Raw genomic sequence first — 16,884 nt, 5'->3', positions numbered from 1 at the left:
ACAATCTTTGATGCTACATAACAGTATATATTTGAAGTGCATTGCGGGTTAAAGAAACAGTAACACCAAAAAATGTGTTAAAGTAATGAAAATATCATATGGTTCATATACGGTAAACGTATATGGGTTAAATAGTGGATAACAGATAACACATTATGTTCTACAGAGCTTATCTGCTGTGTAACCTGAAACTTTTCTCCTATGAATGGCTGCCCCCATTGCTACACAGCAGCATATTTATATAAACAATAGTAATGTTTTTGAATTTATTACTTTAAAACACTTTCATTTTTTGATGTTACTGTTCCTTTAACACCAAAGATTTGTTCCATTCTTTTTTGTTCCAAAGGAACAGTAACACCAATAAATTAAGTAATGAACTTTTGCGCTGCACTATTAGAACAGTTGTATTTGCTTCAGAAACTCTACTATAGATTATATAACCTAACTGCTGTGTAGCCATGGGGGCAGCACTAGTTTTACCAGTGCAGGGTAACAATGTATTACATTGTCATTTCTTCAAAACACTTTAATTTTTTTGGTTTTAAAGTTCCTTTAAATGTACTTTTAGTATGCTATAGAATGGCTTATTCTAAGTAACTTGTCCGATGGCCTTTAGTTTTTCTTTTTTATACTTTTTGAATGATTTGCCTTCTTCTTCTGACTCTTTCCAGCTTTCAAATGGGGGTCACTGACCCCATCTAAAAAACAGATGCTCTGTAAGGCTACAAATTTATTGTTATGGCTACTTTTTATGACATATCTTTCTATTCTGACCTCTCATATACATATTCCAGTCTCTTATTCATAATAGTGCATGGCTTCTAGGGTAATTTGCACCCTAGAAACCAGATTGCTGAAATTACAAACTGGTTGCTGAGAAAAAAGGTAAATAACTCAAAAACCACAAAATAATAAATGCATTCCAAATTGCCTAAGAATAACACTTTCTACATCTAATTTAATTTAAAGGTGAACACCCCCTTTAATGATTATATATTTTTAGTACATGCAAGCTGTTGGAGGAGTTGAAGGAATCATGCAACACTTCTGTGCACAGACCTGGGGCCGTGACCCTATACTACAACCACTACTAGCAACCCAGTAGCCAAGCCTTCCCCTCAATTTACAGAGCTTATTAGAAATCACAGACAGAAAGCTTAAGGGCTAGTCCACACGAGGAGATTCGGGGAGATTTTGTCACCTGTCGACTAATTGCCACGTCTTTTGTGCGACTATCTCCCCGAATTGCCTCGGCGTTTTTCCCCATAAGCTACAACGCAAAGTCACCTGCGTTAATGCACACGCGGCGATGCGTTTTCTATAGTCGCCCGAAGTTGCCACGTGGCGATTAGTAGCCAGGCGACAAAATCTCCCTGAATCTCCTCATGTGGCCTTACCCTTAGAGAAACAGAATAATTACATTTGTCAACAGATGCAAATTGAGACAAGGACATAGGAGAAGGCAGGTTGGCACCTACTGAGAGTAATCGCTTACTGAGAGTTTCCAGTATTACTCAATTCTGCACATCAGCAACAAATGCAAGAAGCCACACAAGAGGACACACAGAGAGTTGACTGCACTGGTCTCAGTATATTTTCTGCAGGCTGATAGAAATAGATCAGTGGAGTGCAAATACATGTAGCGGAAGTCCACCTGAAAATGCCTGTTTTCACATTTTTTGGCCAGAAAAAATGCAGACGGAGAGCAGCAGAGCCAATGCTCAGTGTGCCCTTGGCCTAAAAATTGTGTATCTTGCAGATTGTACATGAAACCTAGGAGCCCAACATGGTGTTATTCCAAAATTTATATGCGTAATAAAAATGCCTGCAGAAAATGTGTATATCAGCCAGGTGCATTTCTGAATTACCCATGATTCCCTCTCAAACCTTTATAATAATTCACGTTCATTTCAAGTTTCGCTATGTGCACTGCTGTACATAATAACACTGCTGTATATAATAACAAAAAGAAATAGCAAACCTCTTTCAGCAATGAATAATCAAGCACTGTATATTTATATCAGTAATTACTAAAATAGTCTATATCAAAGCCTACAATGAATATGCGGGACCTGAACAAACGGTAATAAATAATGCTACTGCAGGATTCCCATAATAATGTGATAAAATAATGTAATAATGTGTCTGCAATCCAGTCATAATCGTTTGTTTCAATACATTTTGATCTTTCCTGTGTATTAGCTCCTGTTCATAAAAATGCTAATTCTAAAAATTTCTCTCTGAAAATGTGTGTGTATGTTTTAAAACAACTATATAACAGTATTTTCTATACTGATTCATAATAATGTGGCATAAAAACTCCACATGTGAAATTCCCCATTATTCTGTTATTCCTATCTTTTTAAGAATGTACATTTTTGGTGATCGGTGGTTCACACACATTCAGAGCACTTACACACACTTGCACCTGCACATAACACAAAATGTTGTAAATTGTACACACACAAGCACATACACTATTTTGTGGCATTTTTTTATTATCACATCGTTTGTTATATTGCCTGAAAGAAATGTTTTATTGCCATTGCGAATAGCGTATTCGCTAACCCTACTACGCGATAGCTTTTGTATGTTATTTTGGTGATTATATTGCAATTTTGCTGCATTTGTAGCCATTTCATTGCATTTTTAGATATTTTATTGATTTATAATTTTCAGCTGTGCATAGGTTTTGTTTTCTTGTTTTTGTCCGTAAAACATATTTGGCCAAGCTAAAATATTTACCACTGTTCTTTGTTACTTTGTTTTGCCTAAATTGTGCCATATATATATATATATATATATATATATATATATATATATATATATATATATATATATACACACACACACACACACACATTTGTGTCTCTGTGCGCCACATAGTTTTGTATATCTATACATCTTGGGCATCAAAGTGTTCAGTAGACCCTGGCGCATATATTTAGGATATTTTATGCTGATACGTTATGAAATGTGGGGTATATAATGGGATAAAATGCAAGCTTTGTGCGATTTCATAAAAAGCGTTATGTTTAGCATAGATTTGCAGTTTGGTAGTTTGCAGAATAAAGACACATTTACCCGTTTTAGATTCGTCAAAATGTTAACCTTCGGAAAATATATTGTTTTCTAGAGTCTACATACTGTGAGAGGGTCTCATGGCACATAATACACATACCAGGTGCTTATATTGTAGTAGTCATACCTGAAAACTCATATGCACGATTTCGATTTGGGGGTCTCTGTGCGATACATAGTTTGTTAAATCTATGCATATTGGGCATCAAACTGTTCAGTAGATCCCTGGTGTTCATATTTAGGATGCTTTATGCTGGTAGGCTACGAAAAGTGAGGATTATAATGGGGTAAAATGCAAGCTTTGTGACGATTTTTAGAAATTTCATAACCAAAATGTTTAGGGTAGCGTTGCTGCTTGGTGCTTTGCCATACAAAGATACATTTACCCATTTTATATTTGGCAGAATGTGTATTTTCTGAAAATATGATGTTTTCTTGGGACAACTTTTTGCCACACAATAATCAGGCACTATATTATTTTGGTAGTAGAAATCTATCCCATGAAATGTGTATGCACTAACTTCATTTTGGGGGTCTCTATGCCAGATACTTTGGTAAACCTATGCACAATGGGCATAAAACTGTTCAGTGGACCCCTGAGTGTTTTTTCTTGGTACCTAATACAGTGTAGGAGATGCGGAGCAGCAAAATAAAATCTTTGAAGTGGTTTTTCAGAATTTTAATAAATTTTTATAAAAACCACTACGTTCAGACAAGCTTTGATGTTAGGAGTAGAGAGACATAGTTACCCATTTTAGAATCAGCAGAATGTGTACTTTTCAAATATATGGTTTTCTGGAGTAAACCTACTGTTTCAGATTTTTTGGACTTGGAATCTAAAGTATGCCGACTTCTGCCTTAGAGCTTTCAAAGTTCGGTAATATACTGCCGGGAGTTTTTGCTGTACAGTAGTCATAAATCTCCCTGTATAGTTTTCCTAGGTAAACTAAAGTTTTCCCTAAAGTGAGAGAGCATAAAATGTTTCAAAAACGTCTGGCACTGAGTGCAAATGAAATGCAAAATTCTGCTGGCATTTAAAGGGTTAAAGGAAATGCAACACCAATAAATTTAAATTGTTTAAAGTAATGAAAAAAATATATAATTTACTGTAGCTTTGCTCTGGTACAACTGGTGTATTTGCTTCAGAAACTCCACTGTAGTTTATATGAACAAGCGGCTGTGTAGCCATTGGAGCAATCCAAAGTAGGGAAGAAGCACACCAATTCAGCTAGGCAATGCCTTTAGCACATTTATTTGCAGGTATTGAACGCACAAGCTTTCGGGGTCCAACCCCTTCCTCAGGTGCAACCTGAGCCATTGGAGCAGCCATTAAAAGCTGAAATAGGAGAGCCGGCACAGGTTACATAGCAGAAAACTGATAAGCTCTGTAGAATCCCATTGTATACTACAGAGCTTATCTGTTATCTACTGCATATGCTGTGTATGAACAGCTGTCTCCATGGCTATTACATTGTTATTCCTTTTAAAACAGCATTGGACTGGGAGGCCCGGGCCACCAGTTGTAGCCCCCCTCCAGCCCCCCTGCCCTTACCAATTTTCATCTTGTGGCCTTGCCAGGGGAAGGTAGAGAGGTCAGCAGTAGCAAAGTCTTCATGCAGGAATCTGGTCAAGTGGCCAAGTCCAACCCGGCTTTAAAAACATTCATTTTTAGATACTACTGTTCCTATAAGAACTATTTTCCCACTTTTTATGTTCCTCCAAAAATAACTATTTTGCTATTGACTTATCAACAGCATTGAGACAATGCAGCCAAATCAGTTCTCCTCCAGCCAAGACTCTAGTTCCCACAATTCCTTCCATTGTTCTTTACAAGTTCGCTAATGACAAGGCATTGTGGGAACTGGGGTTTTGGCTGGAGAAGAGCTGAATCTGTACAATGTTTCAACAGTCAGGTGATAAAGTGCAGAGAGAAGACAACTGACTGGCAGATTCTTCTTTCAATAGCAATTTACAAGGTTTTGAACGATGTATACTGGAAAGACACTTAGGGTTCTGTATTCTATATAAAAAAAAAATTTTATTACTTGGGTGTTAACCTTTAAAAACTATTTTTGTACCCACCCACTGTCTCACAAGCTCCTAGTGACTGGTTCCATTATTTTATTGTTAATCATTTTCTCCACTTGAATATAGAGATTGACTCAGAACTGGATTGTACACAGGATGACTACCATGCACATTTGGCTGTGGCAAATTTATATATAAACAGGGTCGTAGGATGTGTGAAAGGATTTTCATTCTCCATCAGTTAAAAGAGAGATGTGATAGACAGAACAACCTGTTCCCAATTTTCTGGGTGCTCTTGAAAGCTGAAGGAACAAAGGAGCACAAGTATAGATCGTGTTATCCCGACTGCTCACGACCTGAGGTATTCCGGATAAGGGGTCCTTCAATAATTTTGATCTCCATACCTTTTAAAAATCCATTAACTATGAATTAAACCCAATAGGACTGTTTTAACTCAAAAAAGGTTTTATAAAGTTTATTATTACAGAGAAAAAGGAAATCATTTTTAAAACTTTTAATTATGTTATTAAAATGGGATCTTTAGGAGATAACCGTAATTCAGAGCTTTCTGGATAACAGGTTTTTGCATAACAGATCCCATACCTGTATTATAATGAGCAAAGACGAGCAATAGATAACAAATAAGAATAAATCATATGCTCTTACAAACAGTTTTGTTCCCTTTAGGTGCCTTCTTAACCCTTTACTGCCAACAACCCTTTTACAATGCCATCTATGGGGGGTTTGCTCATATCTGAAAATGCAAGTTAAGGTGGCCATACATGGAGAGATCTGCTCGTTTGGCGATGTCGCCAAACGAGCGGATATCCCTCCGATATGCCCACCTTGAGGTGGGCAATATCGGGCTTATCCTATCGTGGGCCCTAGGGCCCAATGATCGGATCCTAGCGAACGCGAATGGGCGGTCGGATCGCGGGACCGCATCAACGAACAGATGCGGCCGCAATCCGACAGGATTTTTAGTCCCATCCGATCGAGATCTGCCCGACTTTCGGACAGATCTCGATCGGGGAAGCCCGTCGGGGGCCCCATACACGGGCCAATAAGCTGCCGACTCGGTCTGTCGGCAGCTTTTATCGGCCGTGTATGGCCACCTTTAGGTCGGATCGCGGGTTTTTCTATGGGGTTTTTCTATGTGTGGAGAGCAGAGCTGTAAGAGCAGTTCTTTGTATTTCTTTGCTGTGAAGAGATATCTCTATAAAGCATTCCTTTGTTCAGGGTTCTGACTCTTTGTGAGTTCAAAATGCACTTATCTTTTTGCCTCAAGTGGCCTCTGGTAAATGAATTTCCACAACACTTAGTATAATGTCTATTTAAATTGACTGACTATGATGCTTCCTTAAAAGTTTCTGAAGCCAAAAACTCCCCTGCCCAGCCACCCATGATATGCCACACTGGCACTACCATACACTAGCCAACATTACCATTTCTGTATGGAGCCAAAATGAAAGCCTCCCCCCAAACTAATATCTCATCAGAGATTGATCATACTATGATCATGAAGGCAGAAATATACAGCCTGACAAAACATGTTCAGTCCTTTCCTGATGGGTCTGTACAGTGCTGCTCTGTGGCTGTGAGTGACAAAATCATGAAAAATATCTTATGGTTTGGAAGCCTTACCAAGAGAGTAGATCTCCCCATGAATGGCCAGTTTTAAAGCTATTTGCTGAATGATTGTCATTAGCTGCTACAGCAAACTAAAGGTGGTCATAGTTGTAATAATAGGAGTTTTTTCAATAATGGCTCATGGTAATACTCTGATTAAACCCAATAACTCATTGCAATACTTTGTTACAGAACTATATATCGTATGTTGAGCCCAATATAATGTAAAAAGACAGCTTTATAACGTATAATTGTTTATAAAAAAGCTTTGTATCATAGTATACAAGGCGGCCTTATAATCTATAATTCTGTATAATGAAGCTTTTTGCAAGAGAAATCAACTTGATGACCTATTATTATCCAATATGCTTATGATTTCTGAAGCCCTTATCAGACTCTTCTTTATTATAGCTAGGGGCACAATATATTCCAAGAAAGATGGTTTGTTTCAAAGCACACGTATTGTAGAGCTGAATCGTCAGACATACAGGTAGAAGCAATAAAATTTTACCTGTATCTGATGATTCAGAAATAACAATGGGCGATGTTCTTTTCCGCCCAGCACAATTGATGAGCCAACCGATATGCAAGTCTTCTGCCGATATGGACTGGTCCATTTCCCACCATACACGCACCGAATATCATACAAAAGTACGTAAGATATTATCAGTGCGTCTATTACCAGCTTTAGATGCACCGACATTACTGTATGAAAGATCTTTCAAACTATAATCAGTGCGGGTGTGGTGGGAGACAAAGCATTGGATCAGTCGTCTCGTCGATCAGGCAGGACTGAAAATTATTTAAGAATAAACTCTGGAGAACCACAGCAAATTCAGATATTTATATCCGAAACATGTTGAGAGAAATAAATTACACTGAATTTGCTGTGGTTCTCCAGAGTTTATTCTTAAGCTGATTTGGAAGTTTTGTGGCTGGCTACTACTCTGTTGAAGATACCCTGAAACAAATGGAGTGTGGGACTACCAAAAAATGTTTATCGATTTCTGAAAATTATTTACAATTTATGATCTTTCTTGGAAAAGATCTTTCCAAGAAAGATTGTTTGTTTCAATAAACGTGTAGAGCTGAATCGTCAGATATACAGGTTGAAACAATAGAATTCTACCTGTATCTGACGATTCAGCACTAACAATGAGCGATGTATGGGTGCCTTCAAAGGCACACAATCAAAGTTTTCCGTCCAGCCCAATTGACGAGCCGACCGATATCCAAGTCTTTTGCCGATATCGGTCGGCTCTTTTCCCACCATACACGCACCGAATATTGTAAGAAAATTCTGTTACCTGTGCATCTATGGCCACCTTAAGTCTTATTCTACACATATTTTAACATGATTTACATTATATTACCACATGTAATGTAACTTATCTGAAGCACTACTTTCAGCTCATTCTCCATCCGCTGTGTACTCAATGTGCTTACTGGTTCTCTTTCTCCACTTCATTCCCTAGTCAGTGGAGTCAAATGTTGGTGCCATTATTGTGGGGTAGTAGGGTTTTTAAAGTTGGAGTGCTTGGTTTATGTGTTATGAGGACAATGGCTCTGCCATTCATTTTATAGGCTAAGGGAGGCCCAGCCAAATATTGGGCCCCAAATGAGTGAGAAAAACAATAAAAAATAAAGCCAGTCCTGTCCTGCCCTATGGCAAACAGATGTTCTCATGGTTGTGCCATGACAATCATTAGCAAGCACATGAAAGGAAAGTTTCATATGTAAATACCCCGTGGTCGGTGCTCCTATCAGCAAAAAACTGCACCGGCCCGGGGTTCTTCCAGCTAGCACCATGGAGCGATCCTCTTCCTGCTTCTTCTTTCTTCAAATTTCCCAGGGCAAAATAGCTGACTTTTTAGTTAAAGTTCGGCCTTTCGCTCTACTGCACATGCGCAGCCGCAAGAAGATAGAAGCCGGAAGAGGATTGCTTTGTGGTGCTCGCTGAAAGAACCCCGGGCCAGTGCAGTTTTCTGCTGATAGGAGCACCGGCCCAGGGTTTCAGGTACATACACTCACTTGGGGGTGTTGAACATTTGGCACCCCAAGTGGAAGAAGATTTTCCTTTTCCTTTAAAGTATGGAGATACAAATTATAGAAAGATCCTTATATATCCTCAACTAAAAAAATCTCTTCTGTTAATCATATATATGCATAGAGGCAGGGCAGGCAATCAGGCCAAAATTTGCAGGAAGAGAGCTGGTGGTAGTGCCCTTACGAGCAAACGGGGAGCTGCAAATGTGAGGGAGGTGGGCAGTGAGGCTGTGACATCAAAACTGGTTTATAACCAACTATGCACTTCACTTTAATTGCAATTTCCTATTGTAGGAATATGTTTCCATTATGAAAGGGGATCATGCAGAGCAAAGTGAAACGGCACAGGGTCCTAACCCATGAGTTAAAGGAGAAGGAAAGCTACAGAGGCATTTTATTGCCAATAGATTAGCCGCAATAGTGCAAGTTAGAATGCTATATTTATTCTGTAGAATGTTTTACCATACCTGAGTAAAAAGCTCTAGAAACTCTGTTTGTTTAGGATAGGAGCTGCAGTATTAACATGGTGTGACATCACTTCCTGCCTGAGTCTCTCCCTGCTCTGGGCTCAGATTACAGTAGAGAAAGGAGGAGGACGGGGGAAGAGGAGCAAACTGAGCATGCTCTTGCCCAGGGCAATGAGGTTTAAGCTGAAGGCACGAAGTCTGATACAGAAGCCCATGTGTACACAATAGAAGGAAAGAAATGCTGTGTTTCTTTTGACAGGGGACTCAGAGCAGCACTACTTGGGGGGTTTACTGGTATATTTAGATGGACCTTTCTGATAAGGCTTACTTAGTTTTAGGGTAGGGACACACTGGGCGATTTGGGGAGATTTAGTCGCCTGGCGACTAATCGCAGCGACTTTTCTCCCCGAATGCCTCCCCTCACTCTGCGCCTGGATAAAATGAAAAGTTGCCGGCGCTAATCACACACGGCGATTCGTTTTCCGAAATCGCCCGAAGTTGCCTCACGAGGAAACTTCGGGCGACTTCGGAAAACAAATCGCCGCGTGTGATTAGCGCAGGCGATTTTTCATTTTATCCAGGCGCAGAGTGAGGGGAGGCATTCGGGGAAGATTGGTCGTGGAAAGTCGCGGCGATTAGTCGCCAGGCGACTAAATCTCCCCAAATCGCCCAGTGTGTCCCTACCCTAAACCTTTCCTTCGCCTTTAAGAAACCATGACTTAAGCAAATGACTGGGTCTTTAGTGGGGAAACCGAATCATTGCCGTTAACTAGACTTCAACTACACCACATTTTCTGCCAGTCTTTATTCAAGCCATTAGGTTTTTGGGAACCGCTAGCCGTTATTGTTATTTTGTATGCAGTTTGCAGCTTTACTATAACGCAGTAGCTCGTGAGCAACATATTGCTCTCCGACCTCTTCAATGTTGCTCCCCACGGCCTCAAAGCAGTTACTTATTTTTGAATTTCAGGCTCGGAGGCAAGTTTTGGTTGAATAAAAACTAGGTGTACTGCCAAATAGAAGCCCATGTAGACTGCCAGTCTTTATGGAGGCTACTAAATGGTCAATAACAGCACTTATTTGGTACATCCAGGAAAATTTTTCATACTTGTGTTGCTCTACAGCTTCTTTTACATCTGAATGTTGCTCGCAGGTAGAAAAGGTTGGGGATCCCTGCTATAATGCAAACCTTTAGCAACCTCTCACTGAAGATGTAGTGGAAATAAAGTAGACATGGAAAGCAAATAATCATGAAAATTGTAGTGTGTAGGGCAAAGGCTCTCCCCCAGATTTGCTCACTCAAAACAAGGCACCTCGGAAAAAGATATGATACCAGTTTATGAATACTCGCAGGGCCATACACTCCTTTTCCAAAACAATTCAAAGGGCAATGGGCTAACCCTTCAGAGTGTGGAAAAAAGGTTTAAAGTGAATAAAGGGGTTCATTAAAAAAAGATGGTTTTGAGGTTTTAGAAGTTCTTTCCCATGGAGGGGGTAATGGCTGATTTTATTTAGATACAGTTACAAAATTTTTTGATGCCCTTTTAGGTGCTGAAGTTATTTGGATACATTTTGCAGTTCTATAATAGGAAGTATTTATAGGTAGTGAATGAGTTATGAGTGGAAACATTTATATATTAAGCCGTGAATATCCGGTAAAATATGTGCATAGTTTGCTTAATAATGAGATCAATCAGTTATAGGCAGTGCTTAGTGATATCGCCTTATGGCACAACTCATTTAAACGCTTGTATTATAATACCTAACTATTCTACGTTATGCATTACACTAGGCAAAATGGACATACACAAACTCATTTCATTATAGGGGCCTACAGTGTCAACATTTAATATGTTGTAATATGGTTAAAAATGACTAAGCACGTGATGAAAAGCTGGAAGTACCAAAGGTTAAAATCAAGAAATAGTGACATGCAAATGTTCACATGGGCCAGTAAGAAGAATTGGGGCTGTGCTTAAATTCAGTCAGTTTTAAAAGTCAGTTTAAGCTTTTCTATTTACATATGAAACTTTCCTTTCACGTGCTTGCTAATGATTGTCATGGCACAACCATGAGAACATCTGTTTGCCATAGGGCAGGACAGGACTGGCTTTATTTTTTAAGCACTGCACTGTCCCGTGGGAGGAAGGAGATTTGATGTGCCTAGTAAAACACAGGATTTATATCAGCTGTTTTCTCACTCATTTGGGGCCCAATATTTGGCTGGGCCTCCCTTAGCCTATAAAATGATGCAGCACTGTATCAGTGTCAGAAACAATCCGTTGCGGAGCACTTTGCTTTGTATGCAGAATGGTGGCGCCCATGCATTATCGCCGAGGAGTTTCAAAATAGGAACGCCAAGATGAGGGTTCAATGCCTGGAAAATAGGTCACACTTCTTAGTGTTCCTGGGTGCTTTATAATTATTAATTTACGGATTCTTGGACTTTTGACCTTCTGCCTTGTACCTGACTATGACTGATTGCTGCTTGCCCTTGAACTATCTGCCTGAATCTTGACAACGACCTTTCTTAAACCTTTGGCTATCACGAATTGGACTTTGTACCTAGTGCTACCTCCTTGATCCACTTAAATTCTAGGGCACAAATTAATTAATTAATGATCACCCACTTATCCCTCAGCCAAGGCTCTGCGGCCCACTTGGGGAGCAGCCCCACAGTTTATGGACCCCTGATTTATAGTTGGTTTGGTAAACTGGTAGTTATAGAACAGATTCTGCCTATTCCAAACCAGTAGGCCAGTCTGAGACATGTACTGCCATTGGTACAGTGGGTACCGGCGACTAACAAAGCATAAACCAATCAGTATGCATACTTGTAAACCTATCACCCATATCATAAAATATCTTTACTGGTTGTAGAGTTGAATTCACTCTTCATTCATATGTAAATCTAAAAGAGAAGGACTGTATCCTCCTCTGCTTTTCCCTGTGCTATGTAATAAATTTGCACACACACACAAATAAGATATATAAAAAAAAAATTATTTGTAGGCTGGGCTCTTCCTTACATTTCTGCATGGAAGGGCTCCTCTCCAGCTTGCCACACGGCGTATAGCACTGTATTTATAGCTGCTGCTTTGTCCATACTCTGATAGTGGAAAAGATGAGTACCCCTGACTGATTATCAGCAAGTATCTAGCAGCAGAATGTTGGGAATTAAAACAGGCAGCGTAGGCCATTCTCCCAACAGCAGAGATAGCAAATACAGACCTTACTATATATGAAGTTTACATACTAAAAAAAGATAAGTCTGATCACCACTTGGTGATAAGTAAAAAATATGGACGAGATCGGGTACCTTAAAGGGATGGTTCACCTTTACGTTAACTTTTAGTATGTTATAGAATAGCCAATTCTAAGCAACTTTTCATTTGATCTTCCTTGTTTATTTTTTTACAGTTTTTGAATTATATAACCTTCTTTTTTCTGACTCTTTCCAGCTTTCAAATAGGGGTCACTGACCCATCATAACAAAAACATATGCTCTGTAATGCTACACATCTATTGATACTTTTTATTATTCATCTTTCTATTCAGACCCTCACCTATTCATATTCCAGTTTCCTATTCAAATAAATACATGGTTATTAGGGTCATTTGGAACCTAGCAATCATAACTGAATAAAAAGCTAAAGAACTCAAAAACCACAAATAATAAAGAATGGAACTCATTGCAAATTGCCTCCGTCTACATCATACTAAAAGTTAATGTAAAGGTGAACAACCCCTGTGAATTACCGGTAAGTCACAAAGTTCATCCACAGTCTAGTCTACTTCAAGTCAGAAAGGAATTTATTTTACCCCTCTAAAGCTGGCCATAGACGCAAAGATCCGATCGTACGAATCAACGTACGATCGGACTTTCCCATCTCCCGACCCTCCACTAACCATTCAGATCAAAGTCTTTACCATTCCGATCAAATAAGAACAGATCACCCAATGTTCTGCCCCTGACAGCAATCGTACGATACTTATGTCTGACAACACGAGTGACAGTCTCCCTCTGAAAATCGTACGATCGGCAATACACGCAGAGATATTATCGGCAGGCGACAGAAATTTTCTAACCTGTCCGATCGACCAAACGACCGATCTCCGATAGACGAAAAATGTCGGGACTCTCCACACATGGTCCGAAAATCGTACGAATCCACGATTCGTACGATCGGATCTTTGCGTCTATGGCCAGCTTAAGGCAAACTACTGGTGGGTTTAAACTTTTTGTTTTTTCCTATTCTCTAGTCAAGATCAACTAGCTGTAAAGCAGGTTTTGGACAAAGAATTGAACTTGAAGTTACATGCCTTTTTTTGTTCCTGTTTTTAGCCATAAACCACTAACAATGTTATCCAGAAAACTGCAGGTACATACCTTAGGTCTGTGGCACAAAAGGTGTTTTTGACCACCACTGTCATCAGGCAACAACATTTTCATGTCTAAGCCCACCTGCCACCATGTCCAATGACGATGTTCTTTTATTCATGAACATAGTTTGCCTGCCCATAACTGCCAGTGTCCCTATTTAAAGCACAACTAAATCTTAACTAACAAGCAAGGCAGAAATGTTGCACATTATGTTATGGGCTTCTGTACCAGTCCAAGGCAACCACATCACACGTGTATTGAGAACCTATGGTGCACTTTTATGTGTTTCCTTGCATGTGTCTAAAGCTGGCCATAGACGCAAAGATAAAGTGGCACAAGAATTTGTTTTGTATGATTTTCAGACCATGTGTGGTTCGTCGCAACATTTTTTGTATTAAGCCGATTGGTCGTTCAGACAGGTTAGAAAATTTTAACCATAATTTCTCTGCATGATTCGTCTATCTGACAATATCAATGTCATTACTATTTGTCAGACGTAACTTTCGTACGATTGCTGTCACAGTCAGAACATCGTCTAATTTGTTCTTTTGTTAAGGTGGCATAGACGGGCAGATTAAAGCTGCTGATAGCGGTCCTTTAGACCGATTCGGCAGCTTATCTGCCAATGTGTGGGGGCTCTGACGGGTCCTCCCGATCGATATCAGGCCAAAAATCGGCCAGATATCGATCGGTCAAGTTTGATGTTTTCATATTTTTCATGTTTGATTTTTTTCGTAGCAGGGGCCGAACTTTCGGATTCATTCAATATCATCCAGCCGTTAGTGGGCATATCAGATTAAGATCCACTCGTTTGGCGACCTTGCCAAACTAGCAAATCTTATATTGTACGGCCACCTTTAATTTAATCTGATTGGTTAGTGGCAGGTCGGAAGATGTTCATCAGATATGAGGCTAAAATCTGCATGTCTATGGGCATCTTAAAGATGGCCATACATGGGCAGATTACAGCTGGCAATATCAGACCTTGACCGTTTTTTCTGACCGATTAAACATAACTTTTCACTTTTGCAACAAAGAGATGCTGCAGTGATTTCTTTTTCTCCTTTAGATCAATTCGGCAGTTTTCTGCCAGTGTATGTGGGGCTGTTAACAGGTATCCCTGAAAGATATCAGACCAATCGATTGGGGCTGGTTTTGAGGCTAGCTGATGCAGTCCTCATCCGTTCAGCGTCCATTCGGGCCTAGGGCCAAATGTTCGGATTAACCCGATATCTCCCTACAGTTGGTTGGGCATATTGGGGAAAAGATCCACTCATTTGGCAAACTTGCCAAATGAGGGGATTTTATCGTGCATGGACGTAGACGTACAGATAATATCGTACAAAGCAAATTTTCGTAGGATATTCGGTGTGTGTATGGTGGGAAAAGCCAACCGATACAGGCAGAAGCCTTGGATATCGGTCGGCTCGCTGATCAGGCTGGACGGAGAATATTGATCGGGTGCCTTTGAAGGCACCCAAACCAGGCCAGGCCAGACTGGCAATCTGTGGGTCCTGGCAAATGCCAGAAGGGCTGCTATCAGGTGCCATAGAAAGTCAGCATTTAGTGGGCTGCTGGGACCTGTTTGGGAATACCAGGGCCTATTTTGACTCCCAGTCCAGACCTGACCCAAACATTGCCCATTGTTAGTGCTGAATTGTCAGATACAGGTAGAATTCTATTGTTTCTACCTGTATATCTGACGATTCAGCGCTACACGTGTGTATCGAAACGAACAATGCAGATAGGTGGCCATAGACGTAACAATTACAATCTTTCTTGGAAAAGATCTTTCCAAGAAATATTGTAATTGTTACGTATGGCCACCTTTCTGCATTGCCTGTCTGTACCTAAAGTCAGTGCTGAATGCAGAAAACACTCCTGATCCTGAGCCTTAAAGCTGCCCACCGACGCAAAGATCCGATCGTACGAATCAACGTACGATCGGACTTTCCCATCTCCCAACCTGCCACTAACCATTCAGATCAAAGTCTTACCATTCCGACCAAATAAAGTAGTAAAAGAACAGATCAGCCGATGTTCTGCCCCTGACAGCAATCGTACGATAGACAAAGCTAGTGACAGTCTCCCACTGAAAATCGTACGATTGGCAATACATGCAGAGATATTATCGGCAGCCGACAGAATTTTCTAATCTGTCCGATCAACCAAACGACCGATCTCCGCCGGACCAAAAATGACAGGACTCTCCACACACGGTCCGAAAACTCAATTCGTACGATGAGATCTTTGCGTCTATGGCCAGCTTTAAAAGGATCCTACACACTAAGAGCTTACAATCTAGGAGGAACAGTGCTTTATATTAAAAGACAAGAGGGCCACATTCACAAGCGCCTATAAACGTAAACGCAGCCTCTATTCGCTCCTCCAATGAAAACAACCGACCTGATGCATTTCACGAGATTTTCAATTACTAAATTAATTTCAACGCGCGTCCTGTGCTAGAAAGTGACAAAGGAATGCTGGTGTGTGTATTGCTCCATTTACTTCAAATTGCACTATTGTAGGGGGGGAGGGTAATTGTGCAAAAACGCAAACTTGCTCCAATGGATACACGAGCTTCTTATAATACACAGAAATGGGGTGAAACAGAAAAGGAAGGCTAACATGTAACAGAGCTGGGAAAAGGCAGCGAGGTGGTTACTATATTGACGTCACAACTGGCGTGCAACTATAGCAGCGTCTGGCAGTTCTCCCAGTCCCGGGCACATAATGAAAGAGGCACCAAACACAATGAAAGGCAGCACTTACCTCGCTTCTCCCCCTCTCAGTTCCCAGACGCCTCTCTCTCTTTCTTTCACCCCTTGTGTTTACACTTCTAGCAACTAAAATCCTGTAGCAACGCAAAAGCTGCTTTTTTTTCTATGCAGGGAAGTTGCCTTGTCACCACTTCCTATTACAAACGACTTGGAATTCCCCAGCCGCTCCTGATTGGTCCCTGCGAATTCGTCCCGCCCTCCAGGCTACAATTACTTCAGATCGATGAACGCTGTTAAAGTGGCAGGCAACCTATGTGGTTGCCTAATTAAACAAAAAAAATTGCAGGCAAATTTCCCAGATACATTCCTTAATAATATTCAGCGGTTAAAAATGTAATTGCAACTGGTCTGCACTGCTGGTTCTGCCTCCTGAAACAATATAGCAGAGCAGAAGTCTGCACTGCTGGTTCTGCCTCCTGAAACAATATAGCAGAGCAGAAGTCTGCACTGCTGGTTCTGCCTCCTG

At 40.4% G+C, this 16,884-nt stretch overlaps 1 protein-coding gene across 2 annotated transcripts in view; it reads right to left on the bottom strand.

Annotated features, from left to right (window-relative positions):
* tnip1.S (TNFAIP3 interacting protein 1 S homeolog) overlaps nt 1–16,590 on the bottom strand; it is a 65,904-nt gene extending 49,314 nt beyond the window's left edge. Inside the window, exon 1 of one of the 2 annotated variants that reach the window (XM_041587703.1) lies at nt 16,411–16,590. The gene's annotated coding sequence lies outside the window, so the exon portion shown is untranslated. 2 annotated transcript variants of the gene reach the window in all.
* Between the last annotated feature and the right edge of the window lie 294 nt (nt 16,591–16,884).

The sequence above is a fragment of the Xenopus laevis genome, chromosome 3S (genome assembly GCF_017654675.1).
Source record: "Xenopus laevis strain J_2021 chromosome 3S, Xenopus_laevis_v10.1, whole genome shotgun sequence".
NCBI classification, from domain to species: domain Eukaryota; kingdom Metazoa; phylum Chordata; class Amphibia; order Anura; family Pipidae; genus Xenopus; species Xenopus laevis.
This window is presented reverse-complemented; position numbering and strand designations above follow the sequence as displayed.